The 25335-nt window shown below is 34.1% G+C and overlaps 1 protein-coding gene across 4 annotated transcripts in view; it reads left to right on the forward strand.

Moving 5' to 3' along the window:
• The window catches only part of LOC149926357 (uncharacterized), a 93889-nt gene that overhangs the window by 31510 nt on the left and 37044 nt on the right, over positions 1-25335 (forward strand). The window contains exons 14-15 of one of the 4 annotated variants that reach the window (XR_016474104.1): positions 24154-24179; positions 24244-24733. The exons of 1 other annotated variant lie outside the window; for it this stretch is intronic. The gene's annotated coding sequence lies outside the window, so the exon portion shown is untranslated. Of the gene's footprint in view, positions 1-2047; positions 2188-3373; positions 3431-24153; positions 24180-24243; positions 24734-25335 lie in introns of those variants that run through there. 2 more of the 4 variants (XR_016474105.1, XR_016474106.1) reach the window with 2 other exon arrangements.

Below are 25335 nucleotides of genomic sequence, written 5' to 3' on the forward strand. Positions count from 1 at the left end.
TTGTTTCACCGATGTCCACCATTTGCTTAAGCTTATACGTTTATGTACTACGGATTTCTACATAATAACGTCAGAGATAAGGGAGGCGATCTACCGATAGGGGCCCCTGCGGGCGGGGGAAACGGGCCCCTGTGGGGGTAAGCATTCCCCCCCATTTTGCGTACATTTTCGGCGGGTCAAAAGGTTAGGTCAATAGGTTAGATGATTTACGATGTTATACCACCTCATAAAACCTAGGTGGTAACCCCCCATTGTGGGTCAATAGGTTATCTGCCCCTATGCCGGTATGGACAACGATGTTATGCAAACAGCTATAAACCGTTAAATAGGGTGAAACGGGCCTCTGTAGGGGCCCCCATTTTGCGGCAATATTCGGCAGGTCAATAGGTTAGGTCAATAGGTTAGATGATTTACGATGTAACCCTGGGTCAATAGGTTATCTGCCCCTATGGCGGTGTGGACAACGATGTTATGCAAACAGCCGTTAAATGGGCCCGTCATAGTTAATATCTGGAGGCACACCATTTTAGGTCAAAAGGTTAGCTGATTTACGAGGTTAGATGATTTACGATGTTAAAACCCAGGTGTTAACCCATTTTAGGTCAATAGGTTATCTGCCCCTATTCGGCAGGCGGTGTGGACTGACACGATGTTATGCAAACAGCCATTAAATAGTTTCCGTCATAGTGAATGTCTGGCACCTGTCTTTCGAGTTGGTAATAAATAGTTCAATGGGTTTTCGCCGACAAACACTTTCAAACACTTTCGGGCCCCTAAGGGTTGTAAAAGGGTATCGTAAAATAGCGGGTGGTCATCGGTAAAAGTGTTTTGGAAAAAAAGAGCAGAGTGTATACAAATTATAAGGTTTTATTATTGCTCCCAATCGCTAGAAATTGGCTTTTTTTTTCCCATTCACTATAAATCGCAGCAGTTTGCCAGAATTAGTTTTATCTCTCCGAAATAATTAATGTACCCAAAATTGGACCGCCAGTTTATTATTCTTTTTAGGGGGATCTCTATGGGCGTTTAACATTACAATAAAGCTAAAGGGTCCAGTTTGGGGTACATTTGGTCCGAAATGGGGTACATAGGGGCGAAAATGGTGACTTTGGTCGTTTTTTGGGTCCATTTTTGGGTACATCCGAATTGCAATTGGAAAAACGAAGAGCCGTAATTTGTTCCACCCATCCCTAAACTCCTTAAATTTATTGCTATAATTTATTTATCGCTGGCGAACCCTAGAATATAATTAATAAGGACAAGTTATTTAAATTTAATTTAGAACTTTTGTTTACATGATTACGACTAATCCGATATGATATATAAACCGTTTAAATCGTAATTTATCTATATAATTGTAATTAATTCGATATTTTAAAGGGTTGAAACGAACTACCTTCTGCAACTTGTATAAATAATTTAATTAAAAGTTCTAACTCACGTATTTGTAGTGTCTAGCCGCAGTATCGTCTGACATACGAGGGACAGCGACTTCCCACCCCACCACACCCCACAGTCGCATTCGAATCTTCTTTAACTAAGAACTCTCTGCATAATTAATTTTTATAAAGTAAAAAAATAACCTTATTAATAGTTAATTAATAAGATATATAAATAATTATGCTTTATATGCTTTACGTAATGTGTTTACTTCTATATTAAGCTATTTTAAATACCATTATTGGGCTCAAGTACATACCATAAATATAATATAGCAAATTTGAGGGTGTGTATTGACAATATAAATACCAAAACAGTAAAAAAAAATAACCTTGTTTAGCGTTTTTCGATTAGAAATTTATTATCAATGATCGTTATATAGTGATATACCATTTCTTATCTTGATAAGTTTACAGATAGAGGTAACCATTATTACGTTACAATGCGGTTTTTGTTATGGAACCAATGACAATAAGCTTTAAAATTTGCTTATCTTTGAAAAAAAGTCTCTTATTTCCAAGAACTATCTTATCGTGTGTAGATGCTCTAGAATTTTTAAAGAGGAAGTGGCTGTGCGATATAATATTATTTTGGCGTATTTCAATAGGTTTTTCTATAAAATGTTCAACGGCCGGTCTCCGTCACGCAACACCAACTTCACTAATAAAAGTTGGCAGTACTTTTTTATTTCCTCTTGGCCATCGAAATCTCATATGTATCTAGAATGCTGCCGCCTACGGCCGAGCTTGTCGCCAGTTCGTTTTGAACCTTCAGCCAATGAGAGGCCGTAGAGTGGTTCCACCAAGGAGGATAATAATTCTCCTTGGTAAATATAATAAAATAGAAACTTACTTTTTTTTCTCTTTGACGGTACAAAGGGATACAATATTTCCATCAACGCGACTTCCCACCCCACCACACCCCACAGTCGCATTCGAATCTTCTTTAACTAAGAACTCTCTGCATAATTAATTTTTATAAAGTAAAAAAATAACCTTATTAATAGTTAATTAATAAGCTATATAAATAATTATGCTTTATATGCTTTACGTAATGTGTTTACTTCTATATTAAGCTATTTTAAATACCATTATTGTCTCAAGTACATACCATAAATATAATATAGCAAATTTGAGTGTGTGTATTGACAATATAAATACCAAAACAGTAAAAAAAAATAACCTTGTTTAGCGTTTTACGATTAGAAATTTATTATCAATGATCGTTATATAGTGATATACCATTTCTTATCTTGATAAGTTTACAGATAGATGTAACCATTATTACGTTACAATGCGGTTTTTATTATGGAACCAATGACAATAAGCTTTAAAATTTGCTTATCTTTGAAAAAAGTCTCTTATTTCCAAGAACTTGTATAATTATCTAGAATGTACTAGAGCTATTAGATATTTTGGATGAAAGGCGATCTAAAATTTATGCTTGTTTACTTAATTATCTCATTTTGGGTATGATCACTCTAGTACAAACATTGATCATAATCGATATCCTGAAACAATCATCAAATTGATAATATTATATTTTTAATGATTAATTAATCGCTTGTTTTATTTTTTATTACCTTAAGACATTTTCTCGTTATTTATTAAATTAATTGTACATTATTTATCGTTATTTAGTTTTTCGTTGAGCAAAGTTTTTTGTCTATGATTATTTGATAAAAAACGTCTCTTATTCGCAAGAACTTGTATATTTATCGAGAATGTACTAGCGCTATTAGATATTTTGGAGGAAAGGCGATCTAAAATTTATGTCTATTTACTTAATTATTCCATTTCACTCTAGCCTTAACCCAACCAGTGCTTATTCTTTATATTTAAATAAAGCATATGATGTTTTTTATATTGACAACATTCCGATTAAACAGAAGCGAAGATATAAGAAAAGGTTTTTATTGGAATATCCATTTCAGAAGACCAACGTCAGTGAATGAATTGGGCTAAATTTGGAATGATGTAATGAATAAGGGAATTATACATAACATAAAACTGAATTGTTGGAAGATACAGGGTTATATCAAATGAAGGTGCGGAATAAGTAAACGTTATCTGAAACACTTAACTTGGAAGAAAATCAAAATAGGGCTGATATTATTTCTACCCTCAGAACCCACATTTTATACTTTATATACGGAGATCCCTCAAAAATCGAGAACAGTTTATGAATAGACTCGGTTCGAGTAAAACGTATGTGTTTTTCTTCTTCGAATATAATCCAAATGGGTCGAAACAAATATATTCAGTGTCCAAGTTGCGAGAAACGAATACGTGGCTATAGATTAAGAACCCATAAATGTAAACGTACATCGTGTACAACATGCAATAAATCGTTTAAATCACAACTGAGTCGGCATATTAGACGGTGCAGTCTAAGCCCTCACAAAGTAAACTTGGGTAAAGTAGAAGCGGAAATTGATAAACAACGAGTCCGCGCAGAAGTCGTTGCTCGATCGGGACTACCATCGCATCTTTTTGGAAATTTGACAAGTGCTTGGGTGGAACAAATGAAAACCCCTAAACGAATAAACAAAGATATAGAACTTAGACCATGGCAGAAAAGTTTATTGGAACATTTAATTCTCTCAGACAGAAAAATAATATTTGTAATAGGAAAAGATGGAAATGAAGGAAAATCGTGGATGTTAAATTACTTGAAATCCCGTAAGCCCGACTTTGTACATTGTCAGCAAGTGACAGTTTCGGGGAGTGAAATGCTTTTTCAATTGAAAAAAGTTTGCTCTGGTGTGAAGCACTTTTTCTTTAACACCTTGAGAAGTATAAAAATATGCGACGAACACTTGGCAGTATTTGAAAGTTTAAAAGATGGTGAAATTGTTAGTACGAAATATAATTGTGTGAGTATAAATATTAGTACTCCAAATGTAGTTTGTGTTTTTGGAAATTATATGCCTGAATCTTACGGTTTAAGTTCTGATAGAATTGTACGATTTTATATAAAAAATAATTATTTATGTAAAAATTAATTATGAAATATGTATAGTAGAAATGTTAATATAAAATTTGCATAATTGAGGACGTGTGAATATAAAAATAGTAAACTTAAGGTTGTTTGTGTTTAATTCCCGTTTTTTTTGGTATATGTTCATATTATAGCCGTCCTCAGGTTATCTATATAAAAACAAATGGTTGTACAAAAAAATGAAAAGAAAGAATAATAAAATTGTTGATTTAAACCAGAAAAGGTATGTCGGTCAAATGTTTGAGTTTTCTTAAATTTATTTCATATACATTTCTACATGTTTTTATTTCACTGTAATAAAGTCTCTAACACTTATGAATAGATAATTGTATAATTGATTTACAAGTTATTAGAGTTAGAAATTTAGTCTTAGCAATTGTTTTTTCACGCTTTATTTAAGTCAAGCAATAACATTTTTAAAAATGAAAGCTGTTAAACGAAATAAAATAAGCATTTCTGAACTTTTTTTATTAATTATGTTTTATTATTTATAACGATATGGATTTCAATACATTTGAAGAAGCGAGTAAACTCAGCTTATCAGACTTGGGCAAAGTGGTTTTTAATTGATGGTGTTATATAATAAAATATACTTCAGCTTTTGAATAAGATTTTTTTCTATCCAACCGATATCCTTTATATAAAAGCTGAAGTAATTTATCCATTCAATTCAACAAGCATTAAAAAACCCGGTTCAAGTCAGAATAGCTGTGCAAAGTACTAATAACGTAGAAAATGTTTTTGGGGGTTCCATTGACCTGATGAAAAATTTTCATAAGATAAAGTTACTGGACTGATGGAAGCTTCAGTGTTTTCAGAGCGAAGTCTTAATTGCATATTCTAAGTTTTTTTAAAAACAAGTTTATTTCTAAAAATGAAAAGGACATGTTTTATCGGGGGGCAAACTTTTTCCGTGTGAATGGAGAAATGATAATTAAAGAGTTAGCTATTTACGATACGGAAACGGAGAAGCATAACGTCTGGACCTTTAAACCACCATATCCATATTCCAGTCTTACGGAAGACGATAAATGGCATTGTAGATGGTTGTATTGGAACATTTGTGATCTCCGTTGGGACGACGGACAGGAAGACTACAACAGCCTAGGAGCCATCGCGAATTATATAAAAGAACAAGGGTTAAAGTTTTTTTTTGGAAAGGTTTAGTAAAGGCCAAAGTTTTATCGGATTTCATAGGAGTTAACGTCAAGAACGTCGAGGATTTAGACTGTCCTACCATTCTTTGTATAAGTGCTCCTAAACATTGTCATTTTCACCGTGACCCTAATAATTTCGCCGTTGTGAAATCTCACAAAATCGCTGTGTGGTACCGAAAAATCGTGTGTAAGAAAATATAAGTCGTTTTAAGATTATTTTTGCTACTTTTTCATCACATTGGTTTTACGTTATGTCTGTTTTCTAAAATTACGTTTCTTAAATAGCGTAACGTATTAAAGTTGAATAAAGAGTTTTTCATTTTATAATATCTTTCTGACTACATGTGTATTGTTTAACTTCTTTCATTTTTAAAAATGAAATTGCTTGATTTAAATAAAGCGTGAAAATTATTAGATTCGAAATGATATTTACAAATCTTATCCAATCTAAAGTCCATCGTTCGGGTATTAGTAAGTATTTCATACAAACTAACTTAATTAAGTATTTTTAGAAGTGAAGAGAAAACACATTGTGAAAAACCAAATGAAAAGAGACTTTAAACGGTTTTAAAAATCTTAATATATATATTTAAAAAATCCAACGTTTCGGCAGTGTAGCATATGAAAGTATTAAGTTTCAAAAAGTGCATTTAAATTGAAGTGAGGCCTATTTTGGGATTCCCCTTGTTCCTCCTTCTTTCATCTCAGCATGTTTCCCCTTTTATCATGGTTTCTGTCCAAAAAATAGCCAAAAATCTTAAATCAGTAGGTCTCGATCCTATTTATCACCCACCGCCCAAATTGTCAGCTTTATTATGTAATAACAAAGAACCAACAAGGCCATCATTTATAAAATCTCCCGTGTTTGTGGTGATTATTACATGGGGGGGCAATGCCGTAGCCCATTTCATCAAAGGCGTAAAGAGCCCCAAAATTATAAACAACCCGTACAATAATTCTCCCCCTTAGCGAACACCTTCGTGTTTTTGGTGCCATAATGCTAGATGGGACTCAATAGACATACTAGCTCAACCCAAAATTACATAAAACTCATTTCAATGTACGCGAATCCATCGAAATTTAAAAAAATTAATCTGCGCAATGTTTAAACCGTGGCGATGGTTCCCTTTAACGTAGCCACGTTTTCTCCACTGTTTAAAACGTGTTTATGGTCCTCACCCTCTCACACACACACACACAACAAACCAATTCATCCTCTCGCAGAATCCACCATTCCGACATAAAAGCCTCGAGCGCGAACGAAGATATCGAGCCCATATAACACTTCGACGGGGGTCGACTCGCCTTTGAGAAAAAACGCTCGCGGCTAAAGAACAGTAGCCCCCACTATATGTATGCATAAATATTTTTTCGTCCCAAAGTTTTACCATCGTACTGTCAGACTTGTAAAAATCCCATGAAGAAGGAGGAACAGTTCCTCCGAAACGTTCGATTTTTTAAATAAATATATTGTGAATTTTAAAAACGGTTAAAGTCTCTTTTCACTAAATATTTTTAAATATTTGAATATCGGAATTGTATTTCGTTGCGTTAATAGTAGAGTTTAGATGTATAGTCGTTTTAAGAAATACTCGTGATATAGGTTCAAGTGCCAAGCATATTTAAGTACTACAATGATATTAAAATAAAGTTTAAAAATATTTCCATTCTACGTTACTTTAACAACGAATATTCTATGACGTCAAAACACACAAATCCATGTTTCAAAGTCAAATTAACCGCGCAAAACACTTAAATCTATGTTTTCATTTGATTTTTAAATTAACCGCGACGCGCCCCCAGACCGCGCCCCCGAGAAATCCGCGTCCCCCCCAGGGGAAATCAGCGCACGCGCGCAAGACGGCGAGGTGGGGAGGGTAGCATGTCTTATGGGAAACCAAAGTCATTTTAAAATTTGTTTCAGCTTCAATTTTAAATATATATAATTAAACAAAATAAAAGAAAGAAAGAAATAAAAAATATAAAAAACATAGTTTGAAATTATGGTCGTTGTCTGAATTCGCGAACATATAGGGTCTTTTATCTAAGCGCGATTCCACCTTTGAGGTTGGGGATGGTTAACTTTTATTCAATAGATAATGCTCTCAAAATTATTCGTAAAACGTTTTGATCAAGTAATTTATATTTCTGTATTATCCGATTACGCGCGTCGCTCAGGTTATGACTTTTTACGCGTTCTATCTGTTTGTATTTGGATTTTTTAGCCATTTCTATCTGGGTTGAAAAGGAACGAGTGGGCTCGAAAAAGCTTCCCCAATATTCTTTTTAATAAAAGTTTATTTTAAACCATGAAGTATTTGTCTCTATAGTATATTAATTACTATTTACTAGTTTAAATTAACCATGGTTAAATATTGCGTTTAGTCATTACTTACTATTATTATTAAACTACGTTAGTCATTACATATTATTATCTTAAACCTCCACGAGTTATTATCGAAAGGGGAAAACCGATGAGCTCCGGGAAGTATTTGCGTCGACGAAGCCGGCATGTCCTTTTTGCCCTAGCGGAAACCAACTTTTAAAAGCTTTAACAATTTAACGGTATACGTTTTCGACAATAAGGCAAGTTCGCATTAACTTACGATGGACGACGTTACCTTTTTTGGTATGAACGAATCTTTTCTCTGTCACACAGGAAAAATAAATTCCGTTTTAATACTTTATTGAAACAGGTCTGCTCGTAACTTCAAACAAAAACTAACTCGGCTTGGAATTATTCACAAAAACGGGATACTAAAATATTCAGTGGATTAATTAGCGAGACAATCTAACTAATCTGAAGTTTCAAGTAATGAAAGTGCCCTATGTGTAGTTACAAATGTTTTTATGACGGTTAGATTTATTTAGTTATTTATTTAGTTATTTATTTAAGAGACATACCTACGAAGCCGGAACGACTTACATGTAGTCATCACGATATGTGGTTTAGCTGATTGATTGAATGATTAGCGCGATATTTTGCAGCGATGTTAATGTAACTGCAAGGCGTTAACCGACGCCTTGTGAAATACCTTGTTTATATACATTATACAGAGATGCTAATATTTTAATGGTAAGTTGCGAAAATCACAGTGCGCGTAAAACTCAGACATTATATAGTGACTAGTAAAACAATATAGCATAGTGAACAAGTTTGCCTGAACACAATATGTTGATATACGAAGCCCTCCCCACCTCGCCGTCTTGCGCGCGTGCGCTGATTTCCCCTGGGGGGGACGCGGTCTGGGGGCGCGTCGCGGTTAATTTAAAAATCAAATGAAAACATAGATTTAAGTGTTTTGCGCGGTTAATTTGACTTTGAAACATGGATTTGTGTGTTTTGACGTCATAGAATATTCGTTGTTAAAGTAACGTAGAATGGAAATATTTTTAAACTTTATTTTAATATCATTGTAGTACTTAAATATGCTTGGCACTTGACCCTATATCACGAGTATTTCTTAAAACGACTATACATCTAAACTCTACTTTTAACGCAACGAAATACAATTCCGATATTCAAATATTTAAAAATATTTAGTGAAAAGAGACTTTAACCGTTTTTAAAATTCACAATATATTTATTTAAAAAATCGAACGTTTCGGAGGAACTGTTCCTCCTTCTTCATGGGATTTTTACAAGTCTGACAGTACGATGGTAAAACTTTGGGACGAAAAAATATTTATGCATACATATAGTGGGGGCTACTGTTCTTTAGCCGCGAGCGTTTTTTCTCAAAGGCGAGTCGACCCCCGTCGAAGTGTTATATGGGCTCGATATCTTCGTTCGCGCTCGAGGCTTTTATGTCGGAATGGTGGATTCTGCGAGAGGATGAATTGGTTTGTTGTGTGTGTGTGTGTGAGAGGGTGAGGACCATAAACACGTTTTAAACAGTGGAGAAAACGTGGCTACGTTAAAGGGAACCATCGTCACGGTTTAAACATTGCGCAGATTTATTTTTTTAAATTTCGATGGATTCGCGTACATTGAAATGAGTTTTATGTAATTTTGGGTTGAGCTAGTATGTCTATTGAGTCCCATCTAGCATTATGGCACCAAAAACACGAAGGTGTTCGCTAAGGGGGAGAATTATTGTACGGGTTGTTTATAATTTTGGGGCTCTTTACGCCTTTGATGAAATGGGCTACGGCATTGCCCCCCCCATGTAATAATCACCACAAACACGGGAGATTTTATAAATGATGGCCTTGTTGGTTCTTTGTTATTACATAATAAAGCTGACAATTTGGGCGGTGGGTGATAAATAGGATCGAGACCTACTGATTTAAGATTTTTGGCTATTTTTTGGACAGAAACCATGATAAAAGGGGAAACATGCTGAGATGAAAGAAGGAGGAACAAGGGGAATCCCAAAATAGGCCTCACTTCAATTTAAATGCACTTTTTGAAACTTAATACTTTCATATGCTACACTGCCGAAACGTTGGATTTTTTAAATATATATATTAAGATTTTTAAAACCGTTTAAAGTCTCTTTTCATTTGGTTTTTCACAATGTGTTTTCTCTTCACTTCTAAAAATACTTAATTAAGTTAGTTTGTATGAAATACTTACTAATACCCGAACGATGGACTTTAGATTGGATAAGATTTGTAAATATCATTTCGAATCTAATAATTTTCACGCTTTATTTAAATCAAGCAATTTCATTTTTAAAAATGAAAGAAGTTAAACAATACACATGTAGTCAGAAAGATATTATAAAAACACTAAAATTAAAATAAAATGAAAAACTCTTTATTCAACTTTAATACGTTACGCTATTTAAGAAACGTAATTTTAGAAAACAGACATAACGTAAAACCAATGTGATGAAAAAGTAGCAAAAATAATCTTAAAACGACTTATATTTTCTTACACACGATTTTTCGGTACCACACAGCGATTTTGTGAGATTTCACAACGGCGAAATTATTAGGGTCACGGTGAAAATGACAATGTTTAGGAGCACTTATACAAAGAATGGTAGGACAGTCTAAATCCTCGACGTTCTTGACGTTAACTCCTATGAAATCCGATAAAACTTTGGCCTTTACTAAACCTTTCCAAAAAAAAACTTTAACCCTTGTTCTTTAATATAATTCGCGATGGCTCCTAGGCTGTTGTAGTCTTCCTGTCCGTCGTCCCAACGGAGATCACAAATGTTCCAATACAACCATCTACAATGCCATTTATCGTCTTCCGTAAGACTGGAATATGGATATGGTGGTTTAAAGGTCCAGACGTTATGCTTCTCCGTTTCCGTATCGTAAATAGCTAACTCTTTAATTATCATTTCTCCATTCACACGGAAAAAGTTTGCCCCCCGATAAAACATGTCCTTTTCATTTTTAGAAATAAACTTGTTTTTAAAAAAACTTAGAATATGCAATTAAGACTTCGCTCTGAAAACACTGAAGCTTCCATCAGTCCAGTAACTTTATCTTATGAAAATTTTTCATCAGGTCAATGGAACCCCCAAAAACATTTTCTACGTTATTAGTACTTTGCACAGCTATTCTGACTTCAACCGGGTTTTTTAATGCTTGTTGAATTGAATGGATAAATTACTTCAGCTTTTATATAAAGGATATCGGTTGGATAGAAAAAAATCTTATTCAAAAGCTGAAGTATATTTTATTATATAACACCATCAATTAAAAACCACTTTGCCCAAGTCTGATAAGCTGAGTTTACTCGCTTCTTCAAATGTATTGAAATCCATATCGTTATAAATAATAAAACATAATTAATATAAAAAGTTCAGAAATGCTTATTTTATTTCGTTTAACAGCTTTCATTTTTAAAAATGTTATTGCTTGACTTAAATAAAGCGTGAAAAAACAATTGCTAAGACTAAATTTCTAACTCTAATAACTTGTAAATCAATTATACAATTATCTATTCATAAGTGTTAGAGACTTTATTACAGTGAAATAAAAACATGTAGAAATGTATATGAAATAAATTTAAGAAAACTCAAACATTTGACCGACATACCTTTTCTGGTTTAAATCAACAATTTTATTATTCTTTCTTTTCATTTTTTTGTACAACCATTTGTTTTTATATAGATAACCTGAGGACGGCTATAATATGAACATATACCAAAAAAAACGGGAATTAAACACAAACAACCTTAAGTTTACTATTTTTATATTCACACGTCCTCAATTATGCAAATTTTATATTAACATTTCTACTATACATATTTCATAATTAATTTTTACATAAATAATTATTTTTTATATAAAATCGTACAATTCTATCAGAACTTAAACCGTAAGATTCAGGCATATAATTTCCAAAAACACAAACTACATTTGGAGTACTAATATTTATACTCACACAATTATATTTCGTACTAACAATTTCACCATCTTTTAAACTTTCAAATACTGCCAAGTGTTCGTCGCATATTTTTATACTTCTCAAGGTGTTAAAGAAAAAGTGCTTCACACCAGAGCAAACTTTTTTCAATTGAAAAAGCATTTCACTCCCCGAAACTGTCACTTGCTGACAATGTACAAAGTCGGGCTTACGGGATTTCAAGTAATTTAACATCCACGATTTTCCTTCATTTCCATCTTTTCCTATTACAAATATTATTTTTCTGTCTGAGAGAATTAAATGTTCCAATAAACTTTTCTGTCATGGTCTAAGTTCTATATCTTTGTTTATTCGTTTAGGGGTTTTCATTTGTTCCACCCAAGCACTTGTCAAATTTCCAAAAAGATGCGATGGTAGTCCCGATCGAGCAACGACTTCTGCGCGGACTCGTTGTTTATCAATTTCCGCTTCTACTTTACCCAAGTTTACTTTGTGAGGGCTTAGACTGCACCGTCTAATATGCCGACTCAGTTGTGATTTAAACGATTTATTGCATGTTGTACACGATGTACGTTTACATTTATGGGTTCTTAATCTATAGCCACGTATTCGTTTCTCGCAACTTGGACACTGAATATATTTGTTTCGACCCATTTGGATTATATTCGAAGAAGAAAAACACATACGTTTTACTCGAACCGAGTCTATTCATAAACTGTTCTCGATTTTTGAGGGATCTCCGTATATAAAGTATAAAATGTGGGTTCTGAGGGTAGAAATAATATCAGCCCTATTTTGATTTTCTTCCAAGTTAAGTGTTTCAGATAACGTTTACTTATTCCGCACCTTCATTTGATATAACCCTGTATCTTCCAACAATTCAGTTTTATGTTATGTATAATTCCCTTATTCATTACATCATTCCAAATTTAGCCCAATTCATTCACTGACGTTGGTCTTCTGAAATGGATATTCCAATAAAAACCTTTTCTTATATCTTCGCTTCTGTTTAATCGGAATGTTGTCAATATAAAAAACATCATATGCTTTATTTAAATATAAAGAATAAGCACTGGTTGGGTTAAGGCTAGAGTGAAATGGAATAATTAAGTAAATAGACATAAATTTTAGATCGCCTTTCCTCCAAAATATCTAATAGCGCTAGTACATTCTCGATAAATATACAAGTTCTTGCGAATAAGAGACGTTTTTTATCAAATAATCATAGACAAAAAACTTTGCTCAACGAAAAACTAAATAACGATAAATAATGTACAATTAATTTAATAAATAACGAGAAAATGTCTTAAGGTAATAAAAAATAAAACAAGCGATTAATTAATCATTAAAAATATAATATTATCAATTTGATGATTGTTTCAGGATATCGATTATGATCAATGTTTGTACTAGAGTGATCATACCCAAAATGAGATAATTAAGTAAACAAGCATAAATTTTAGATCGCCTTTCATCCAAAATATCTAATAGCTCTAGTACATTCTAGATAATTATACAAGTTCTTGGAAATAAGAGACTTTTTTCAAAGATAAGCAAATTTTAAAGCTTATTGTCATTGGTTCCATAATAAAAACCGCATTGTAACGTAATAATGGTTACATCTATCTGTAAACTTATCAAGATAAGAAATGGTATATCACTATATAACGATCATTGATAATAAATTTCTAATCGTAAAACGCTAAACAAGGTTATTTTTTTTTACTGTTTTGGTATTTATATTGTCAATACACACACTCAAATTTGCTATATTATATTTATGGTATGTACTTGAGACAATAATGGTATTTAAAATAGCTTAATATAGAAGTAAACACATTACGTAAAGCATATAAAGCATAATTATTTATATAGCTTATTAATTAACTATTAATAAGGTTATTTTTTTACTTTATAAAAATTAATTATGCAGAGAGTTCTTAGTTAAAGAAGATTCGAATGCGACTGTGGGGTGTGGTGGGGTGGGAAGTCGCGTTGATGGAAATATTGTATCCCTTTGTACCGTCAAAGAGAAAAAAAAGTAAGTTTCTATTTTATTATATTTACCAAGGAGAATTATTATCCTCCTTGGTGGAACCACTCTACGGCCTCTCATTGGCTGAAGGTTCAAAACGAACTGGCGACAAGCTCGGCCGTAGGCGGCAGCATTCTAGATACATATGAGATTTCGATGGCCAAGAGGAAATAAAAAAGTACTGCCAACTTTTATTAGTGAAGTTGGTGTTGCGTGACGGAGACCGGCCGTTGAACATTTTATAGAAAAACCTATTGAAATACGCCAAAATAATATTATATCGCACAGCCACTTCCTCTTTAAAAATTCTAGAGCATCTACACACGATAAGATAGTTCTTGGAAATAAGAGACTTTTTTTCAAAGATAAGCAAATTTTAAAGCTTATTGTCATTGGTTCCATAACAAAAACCGCATTGTAACGTAATAATGGTTACCTCTATCTGTAAACTTATCAAGATAAGAAATGGTATATCACTATATAACGATCATTGATAATAAATTTCTAATCGAAAAACGCTAAACAAGGTTATTTTTTTTTTACTGTTTTGGTATTTATATTGTCAATACACACCCTCAAATTTGCTATATTATATTTATGGTATGTACTTGAGCCCAATAATGGTATTTAAAATAGCTTAATATAGAAGTAAACACATTACGTAAAGCATATAAAGCATAATTATTTATATATCTTATTAATTAACTATTAATAAGGTTATTTTTTTACTTTATAAAAATTAATTATGCAGAGAGTTCTTAGTTAAAGAAGATTCGAATGCGACTGTGGGGTGTGGTGGGGTGGGAAGTCGCTGTCCCTCGTATGTCAGACGATACTGCGGCTAGACACTACAAATACGTGAGTTAGAACTTTTAATTAAATTATTTATACAAGTTGCAGAAGGTAGTTCGTTTCAACCCTTTAAAATATCGAATTAATTACAATTATATAGATAAATTACGATTTAAACGGTTTATATATCATATCGGATTAGTCGTAATCATGTAAACAAAAGTTCTAAATTAAATTTAAATAACTTGTCCTTATTAATTATATTCTAGGGTTCGCCAGCGATAAATAAATTATAGCAATAAATTTAAGGAGTTTAGGGATGGGTGGAACAAATTACGGCTCTTCGTTTTTCCAATTGCAATTCGGATGTACCCAAAAATGGACCCAAAAAACGACCAAAGTCACCATTTTCGCCCCTATGTACCCCATTTCGGACCAAATGTACCCCAAACTGGACCCTTTAGCTTTATTGTAATGTTAAACGCCCATAGAGATCCCCCTAAAAAGAATAATAAACTGGCGGTCCAATTTTGGGTACATTAATTATTTCGGAGAGATAAAACTAATTCTGGCAAACTGCTGCGATTTATAGTGAATGGGAAAAAAAAAGCCAATTTCTAGCGATTGGGAGCAATAATAAAACCTTATAATTTGTATACACTCTGCTCTTTTTTTCCAAAACACTTTTACCGATGACCACCCGCTATTTTACGATACCCTTTTACAACCCTTAGGGGCCCGAAAGTGTTTGAAAGTGTTTGTCGGCGAAAACCCATTGAACTATTTATTACCAACTCGAAAGACAGGTGCCAGACATTCACTATGACGGAAACTATTTAATGGCTGTTTGCATAACATCGTGTCAGTCCACACCGCCTGCCGAATAGGGGCAGATAACCTATTGACCTAAAATGGGTTAACACCTGGGTTTTAACATCGTAAATCATCTAACCTCGTAAATCAGCTAACCTTTTGACCTAAAATGGTGTGCCTCCAGATATTAACTATGACGGGCCCATTTAACGGCTGTTTGCATAACATCGTTGTCCACACCGCCATAGGGGCAGATAACCTATTGACCCAGGGTTACATCGTAAATCATCTAACCTATTGACCTGCCGAATATTGCCGCAAAATGGGGGCCCCTACAGAGGCCCGTTTCACCCTATTTAACGGTTTATAGCTGTTTGCATAACATCGTTGTCCATACCGGCATAGGGGCAGATAACCTATTGACCCACAATGGGGGGTTACCACCTAGGTTTTATGAGGTGGTATAACATCGTAAATCATCTAACCTATTGACCTAACCTTTTGACCCGCCGAAAATGTACGCAAAATGGGGGGGAATGCTTACCCCCACAGGGGCCCGTTTCACCCCCGTTTCCCCCGCCCGCAGGGGCCCCTATCGGTAGATCGCCTCCCTTATCTCTCTAACGTCTGAAGAATTTTTAGTGATTGATATCTCGAAATGCCTAGTTCTTTTGATTCTATTTTGCTTGGGAGAGCTTTTATTTTAATTTTTTACGCGCAGCTAACGGACTGAAACATTAACTGGGTTCTTATAATTTTAATTGAAGATTGAATTATCTAGTTAAGCTTATGATTTTGAATAAATTATCACAAGGTTATTTAAGACTAAATATTTTATTGAATGCTGCTTTAGCAGCCAAGACGCTGATTTTGGCCTTTCTCTGACAAGGTTTGTTTTTAATCTGCCCTAACTTCTCTCTCTCCTTGCCGAAGAAAGCTCGGTTTTTTCGGTCGGACCCACTATCCTGCTCATTGTTCAGGTGGGGAGGACCAATAATCCCCTAGCGTCTTTTAGGCGACTATTAGACGTGCATTACTCTGGAAATTTTCCCTTTTTTCGGGCGAGGAGATAGAGAGTTGAAGGGTTTTCCCAGAACTGACCAAGTTACAATAGGTCGGAAAGTTTTTGGGTTTTTCTTTCCTTTTGAAGCAATGTCCCTTAGAAACGAGCATTTTACAACGGTTTTTACATTTTGTCAAATTTCGAGTTTTAAATTATTTTATACAATTTTAGAAGATATAATTTTAAGTTTAAGATTTTAGTTAGAATTAAATTTGAATTAAATATTTTTTGAAGTTTTAGGATAAATTTCTTAACAATATCAAAAGAGCCAGTCCAGTTACCTTTACAAAGCTACAATAAAGAGTTAAAATCTTTTCATAAACACACAAAACTACATAATAATAATAATCAGCTAGGCTAATACCCAAGGCACCACCTTAGGCCTAAGTCATCAAGCGACTTTTGAAGCCATTAATTCAGGTGGCCGGGTTACAATGCGTAGGAGGGTGGTGGCAAGCCCTGTATGCCATGCGTTCGAGCCAACATCTCCCTACACTAACTATTACCGTTCAGACAGCGAGGCAGAATGTAAGATTAGCTGCAGAAGTATTATCGCATACGGTTGCTACGGCAGTGAATAGATTAAAAGTAAGTAATAATTTACAAGATCAAGAGCACAAAGCAACAGCTGAGATTATCGGGAGAACTAATAAATGGTTCGATGTAATGGATTGTTACCCTAACAAAAGCGCATTCGGTGTAAATTTCGATGAATAAAATGAAATTCTTAATGATATGACCAACATGAGGTGAATTAAAAAATGTAATTCTAAAAGTAAGAATAAACCAAAAAGTAATGAAATTCCCCAACACGGTTGTTTGCAGACATTTCAGAAAGGTATATTAACTTCGACAAAATCCTTAATCAGCCTTTGGTACGAACTAAACAAGAAGTATGGTATCAAATACATACTTACACATAGGTTAAATCAAGACTTGTCTGGAAAATTTATTTTTGCAGTTAAGAACGCGGGGAGGGTTTGACAACGACCCCACCCCATTAAATGCTATGTACCGCCTTAGGATGATTATTTAAGGGGAAAATCCAGGAATTGTTCAAAATAATGCGAATACAATTGCACAAGCAACATATGAATATTATGTCACTAATATGTTTAATTAATCAGGCATAACATATGGAGATCTAGACCTAGATTTTGAAACTAATGAAATTCTTAGCATAAACGAATCTGATACTTGCCCTACTTTCAATGATAAAATTGTTTCCCTCACTAAATCTTCTATGAGTAAGTGACATAAATCGAAGCAATGGTAGTCCCCAGCAAAACATTGTTTCTCAACCCCCCATTAAACACTGGAAAAGAGAACACGACCAAAAAAATAGTCTTAACTAAAGAGGAAGACGGTGGAATGGAATATTTGGCTGGTTGGGTAGCCAAAACGTTTTGGGAAAAATATCTTGACATTAGTTTAAAATGTGAATAAAAAAAGCAATAATCAATAACAAGTGAATGCAAAGTTGGGTAATTCAATTAAGGTATGGCGGAATGGTTGTTCCATCTAATGATTTTCTAAATGACGTAAAAGAATTTGAAAATTTGTTTTTAAACTAACATGGCTGCGGTGATAATGTAAAATCAATTTCTACCGAAGAAGATTTAGTTAAAAAAAGTCAGTGATACCATTTTCCAAAAATTTTAAAAATATCCTAGATAAATTATTTTGGCTCACGTAAAAATGAGAACTCTAATACGAATGAAATTTTTAATTCTTGTTAATAAAGAGAATGATGCTCAACCCAGGGTGGACAAGAACATGTTAAAATTTAAAACATAAGTGCAATGTAAACTATTATACATATATAAGTGCAATGTAAACTTAAATAGTATTTTTTTAGAGGCGGCAAGAATCTCATCTAAAAAATTGTTACACTTTTCATCAATTTGAAAATAAAAAAAGTTCAAATTTATAATTGAAATAAATGATTGTTTCTAAATACATTATAATTAAAATATAATACTATATATTTATACAGGGTCTTTTTTTTGCTCGGAAAAGTGTTTTTTTTTCAAAAATTATTTATAGTACCGATTTCAAATTTGGAAGGTCAATTCTCTATACCGGGGGACATCAGTTTGAGAAATTTGAGCGTTTTCGGTAATGTTTTTCACCAATTTTGAAAAATTATTTTTCGACCACTAGGTGCGAGATAAAAAATTTCTATTATAAAGTTGTAGGCCGTCATCGAAAACCCTTAAAAATTGTTCACTCGACGAAAAACAACTTATTTATCAGTGAAAATTCGAGCTTGAAAAATTTACAAGTTGGTGAAGCCAAATTACGATTGTTTGAAACGATAATTGAAAAGGGAACAAGTCTAATACAAACGTAGTAGAGTTTTCACACTTGAAAAAATGTACACGTTTGGTTTTTAAATGCAGATATTTTATTCACATAAATTTTTACAAAACATTTTCAATAATATCACCATTGGCTGCAACACAGGTTTGTGCGCGGACAATTAAGTTCTCAAACGCTTTCTCTACCATTTCTGGTGTGACGTCTCGGCAAGCACTGATTATTCGTCTAATGAGTATGGGTGATAGCGATTCTTACGAAGAATTTTCCACACACGATTTGCAGAACAACCCAAATCAGCAGCGGCGTTAGCGCAACTGTGACGAGGATATGCCACAAAGTACGCGAGTACATTGTTCTCGAAGTCTAAATCCGGTTGACCCAATCCGCGAAACCTAGGTTGCAAGTTACCAAATTGATTGAAATCGTGAATTGCTCGTCTTACTGTATTTACAGATGGTGCTCCATTTGGATGTCTTTCTGCGAAGATTTCAGTCACTCTTCTAAGGTTTTGCGCTGCTTCTCCATAGTAAATGGCAACTATCTCGGTACGCTCAGCTACTGAATAACGAGGCATTGTTCGAAATATTATCAAACACTGATAATAATCTCCCAAAGTTTTCCTTTAAATACCCAATGCATGTTTAGGATTGGCCTATAGCCTCGTGTTTTTTAAATCCGGTCGTTTTTTTAACCAAAGTTTCAACTGGATTAGGTAATTCGGTTTCAATTATCGTTTCAAACAATCGTAATTTGGCTTCACCAACTTGTAAATTTTTCAAGCTCGAATTTTCACTGATAAATAAATGGTTTTTCGTCGAGTGAACAATTTTTAAGGGTTTTCGATGACGGCCTACAACTTTATAATATAAATTTTTTATCTCGCACCTAGTGGTCGAAAAATAATTTTTCAAAATTGGTGAAAAACATTACCGAAAACGCTCAAATTTCTCAAACTGATGTCCCCCGGTATAGAGAATTGACCTTCCAAATTTGAAATCGGTACTATAAATAGTTTTTGAAAAAAAACACTTTTCCGAGCAAAAAAAAAGACCCTGTATATTTAACTCAATCTATACCTTAATATCAAGGTTCGAAAAAATGCTTGCAGCATTTATATGCTAGTTTCAAAACATAAGGCGTTAGACAGACAAACGTAAATATCATATGAGCCCAACCATTTTACTAGATCTGCAGAGGACTCGATAACTTGTGAGGTATTACTCTCTGCACGCGGAAGCGTTTTTCTCTCTTGGTCGAAATAAGAGAGGCGATATGCAGAATGTACCCTTCTTGAGCTGCCCCGGCTACAATATTACTTTAAAAGCTTGTATATTACCAAGAACTAATTTATGTATAAGAACGATCTACTGTAGCTTTGAAGCCTGCAGCTGCACTCATGTACGTTGTAGCTCCACCCTTTTTTTTTATTTTAAGTACAGACCGCCATCTGCCGAGCCACTGTGAAACTATTAAACAAGATTTAACATGGAGGGATCCGTTACATCCGTAGATCCTTTATTCCGTTAACTTCGGCTTTATCGTTTCTTTTCATAAAAGGTGATATATGTAATGTTGAGTTAATTCTTATTAGTGAAATTCCAAACAGTTCCGGGATTATAATAAAAACTCGGTGTCATTTTCACTTCCCTATGGAAATCAGAATATCGTGGGTTCGCGACCGGCTCCCGACCGAACAGTTTTTAGTGTAGAGTTTTATTAATTCAAATTTTATAAAACCAATTTAACATAATATATTTTAGAGAATTATAATTATGAATTATTTAGAAGAGTTAAATTTCAGTTTTGTAAAATTTAATTTTAAAAACTCTATAGTAAAAACCGTTCCGTCCGGAGCCGGGCGCGAACTCACGATCTTCTGATTGCCAGAAGCAAGTGCTCAGTAAAGAATGCCTGTGTGGAAGGCGGCCATAATTCCTCAGTAGATGGCGATGTCGAAAGTCCAAATACGAAACTCCGCCCATAAAATAAAAACAACTAGTACTTGACGCCTAGAAAATATGGCTCCTTGTTCGTTATTATACATAAATTAGTTCTTGATATTACCGTTTGCTCGTTGTCTACCGGAACGCAAACCGACTGTGTTTATTATACTCCGCGGCCGCGGAGTATATTTCGAGCTCATCTTTTTCCCCCATTTCCACCTCTGCTGCGCGTATATTGGCAATTTACCGCTTTGGTCGTGGAAGACGTCAACTCAGCTTGAGTGACTTTTAGGCCTTTTTTGGGTCGCGCTCTAACCTCAACCACTTGTCGTATTTTAATTCTGTAAACGGATTTAAAATCACCGTGTTTCACTTCATAGGCCCGTCTTTTCACGATTTATAATTTAATCAATAACGCCGAGAAAATATAAGTTTTTGAAGCCAGGAAATTACGGTTTCGAGGCATCCATTTTCCCTCTTAAGTTTCAGATTGGCGCGCATGCGCAACGGGAACGGGTGGAAGTCGGAAAAAAGTTGCCGACACGGCTTCGTTTGGATGGCGGTTTTAATGCCGCGTGCCCGGCTGCCCGCGTGAAATGTTAATTTTCATATTCTAACAAGTTTAAACATAATGATTTAAAACGAACAAATCTTCGATGATAAAAGGTAAATAAGATAGTTGGCTTTCATTTCAACCTAAGTTTTGTACGGTATTTGGTAATTCTAAATTGATTTAAATAAAAGTTAGGCTAAAATTTTGGGCCTTGGGTATTATCACTGCCATAATTTAGGAGCCCGACTTTTCGGGATTTCGCCTGGAATTCGGTAACAGCAGAGAGGGTAAAGTCGCTTCGCTACTGAGAGGCGTCTCTCGTTCAAAAATCCGTATTTATTTTTTGCCGCGAAAATGCCCATAGGATCCGAACGTTTGATGGCGGAAGTCCTAGCGCGCGATTCAATATTCAGTTTAGGACGACGCAAAAATTGATTAGTTTTTAATTTACATTTTAAGTAGTTTTTAAATGTTTTAAATATGCCTGGACCATTGTGTTCCGCCGAAAATTGTTCTAATACGAAAAATAAGAAACTTTCTTATCCCTATCATAGTTGAATAATGTAAAAAACGAGAAACTGACAAATAAAACAACGGAATACCTACACTTTAACCATAGGTTTTGCTCTAATCATTTCACTGACGATAGTTTTATGAATATTAAAACTAAAAATAGTCTAATCATCAGCTGTGCCAACAATATTTTATGAACACTACTCATTTTCCAGTACAGTTAGTAAAGGTAAAGAAAAACATCTAAGGGCTCTTAATGTCGTTTAAAAAATTTACTGACAATTAATATACTAAAATGTATAGCATATCCATACGCGACATATGAACATGGGTTGGAAGAAAGCGCGTTGGTCACAAACGCATCACAACCAATTTCAGAGGAAAACACATTGAATGTTCTAGATGAACATAATTACACTTTGTCCAACAGTATTTCATGCGAAAATTCAGAAAATGGTAATTGAAATTTGAAACTGTCTATCTCAATAATAAATAATTTTAATAAATTACATTACTTTAGTTGTTAATTACAATGGTAAAAGAACTTTAGATTTAAACACGCAATTGTCATCATCTTCTAAACAGAGCATATGCAATTCAATTGGGAGTCCAAATCTACTTAAACAAATTGTCCTTAGCTATATATCAGGATATTTAATCCATCGCTGATTTTCAAACCACCAATGCTCCTCTTGCCTCAGCCAACTCAAAAAGAACGATCCAATTATTGATCCTATAAATGTGCTCTTCTTCTTTTGGTAGCCTTATAGTACCTACTGACAATTTTTTAATGTTTATTACAGAAACAAATGAGGTATTTGATACTAGCTTTAAACTACTATCTCACATGACAAATGTCAAAGAGCGTATGGAAAAATTTATTACACGTCGAATTGACAAGACTTGGTTTCAAGCTTCAATAGATTCAACATGTCCGACTGTATTTCAAATCATGATAAGTTTCTTCGTTGAGTTTTACATACACAGTGCCCTGAAGAAACAAAATCTCGATCATGATTAAAAAAGACTGGACACCAAATTGATGAAGATACCTCATATTCGTCTTTTTTTAACTACTTCGAAGCTTTATCTTATATATTTATTTTCATTAAGTTATTTGATCTTATTTCATTTCCAATATATTAATTTCTATTGTTATTGTTGTTAGGCCTTGGCTATTTATGTTTCCCATTATTTTAGGCTGTTAAAAAGAATTGACACTTCAATATTCAAATATAATATTTAAAAATAATTAGTTGTACTTACTTGCGTCATAAATTCACATGAAACAACCATTTCACATTTTATTTAAATTTTTTAGTATCAGAATTCAGAAATAAGAAAATAATCGGTGCCATATTGCGGATGTAACAAAAATCTTCTAAAAAAATTTAACTAGCGACACCCTGTAGCACCCTGGTAGTGGGATCCTGAACTTCATTTGTTATTTCTTCTATTCGCGCGTGCGTCAAAAACTGGTAACGAAATTTTAACATTGCGGGAATAGGAAGAGACGCCTCTCAGTAGCGAAGCGACTTTACCCTCTCTGGTAACAGCTTCGTGGCGTATAGTCAATGTGGCGGCGTGATATCGAATAAAGGGTACGTATTATCTTTGGTGGAACAAAACTATCAGTATTTTTTGAATGTTTAATTTTTTGACAACAATGACAGCTGTTAAGTTTGACAACTAATAATTTTCGAGCTTTAAAATTTGAAATGTAAAGGAAACAAAAGAAAAGGGCAAAACGACGGGCTGAGTATTTGCGCAGCAAAGGTAATAATTTTTATGTGGTTGAACTAATATAACAATATTTTTTGAGTTTTAAATTATTTTTCTATGCAGGCCTTAGTTCGGCACTTTTATAAGAGACACTACAAACATTTAATTTTTAATTTTAGAAAGCACTAATTTTTTAAAAAATTATAAAATTGAGATGTAAGTCTTGTAAAGCACCACGTCAGTAGGGTAATCCTGCCGGTCCCAGGACTTAAACAGTGAAAGGCCTCCACCCGTGTGGAGCGGGGAGGAGTATGATGAAACGTTTGAGGGTGACGCAACGGTTGCAAATAAGTGAAAGGGTGGAGAAATGTCATCGTTTTGTGGAGAACCCCTTAATAAAGTATACATAGTTGGATATCCAGAGTGAATATCCATTCGAAACTCAAAAAAATATTTACCTCCACAGATCATAATGGAACCAACAGGAGCTGTGTAAGTATCCCTTTTAACAATTTAAGGGTCGTAAGATTTAAAATTTACAGGTGTTTTCTATTAGGGAGAGAAAATCTATTGTTGTCGACTTTTAGTTTCTCGACGGTCAGATAACGGGAGAGACCCCCGCCAGAATAGTGAAGGAACTTGCAGCATGCACGTCTGAATCATCACCACGGGTGGTGTCTTGGTTGTTTCTACCACCGTACCCTCTGTCCGATCTTCCATGGCGTATTCAACGTCAGAACACCTGGGTGGAAAAGAATATTCACGGACTAGCTTGGGACTATGGTTTCACCCCTTACAACAAGTTGGAGGAGTGTATAGATATGGCTGTTCAAGGTTACGACCGTGTCTTTTGTAAAGGGGAAGAGAAGTGTTTATTTTTGTGTAGTATAATCCACCGCGAAGTTATAGACTTAAACGGGGTTAGATGAAGACGGACCCATGTTTTTATGCCTAATTAAACACAATACTAATTTTTTAAGTAAGAAATACTCCTGCGCTTTGGAAAAAAGTAATTTGTTTGCAGAGTGGATATATGTATAAAAATAAGAATTATGTAACTACCCAATTGTTGGATGAATAAAACTTGAAATTAGTTGAACATTTTTTTTTTTTTCAAACACGAAATGAAACGTCAAATTTTTTTTCAATTTCTCCTAAAATTGTTGATATGATGTCCTTTGCCAACGCCCGGTCAACCTCGCTCATCAACTCAATAGCATCATTTGGTAGTTCATCTTGTTGCATAACCCGATACTCTCGTCTTTTGATAAAAAATGATGAGATTGCAGTTTGCACTCTAATAAAAGTTAAAGATAAATTAATATATTGGTATAATATATATATAGGTTCTTACACAAACCCGTCGGCGTTTGGGCTTGGATGTCATTCGGGAGATGTATACTCCTGTGCGTCATTCCGCGTGAGACTTTTATGGCAACAATATCTTCCAGTGTCTTCATTAACAATTCCGTGGAATCGCCAGGTTCCTCTACGTGTGGGTACATCAATTCCCTTATGTAATTGATGATTCTAAAATATGGAGCAAAGCAATTATTCTATAATTTTCTAACCCTTTTTTTAAGTGAATATAGTTATTCAAAATTATTTACATTAGACCGTCGATATTAAAAATTTGAGGTATGAAAAC

Source organism: Leiobunum rupestre, chromosome 9 (genome assembly GCF_980474605.1).
Source record: "Leiobunum rupestre chromosome 9, qqLeiRupe1.1.hap1, whole genome shotgun sequence".
NCBI lineage: Eukaryota > Metazoa > Arthropoda > Arachnida > Opiliones > Sclerosomatidae > Leiobunum > Leiobunum rupestre.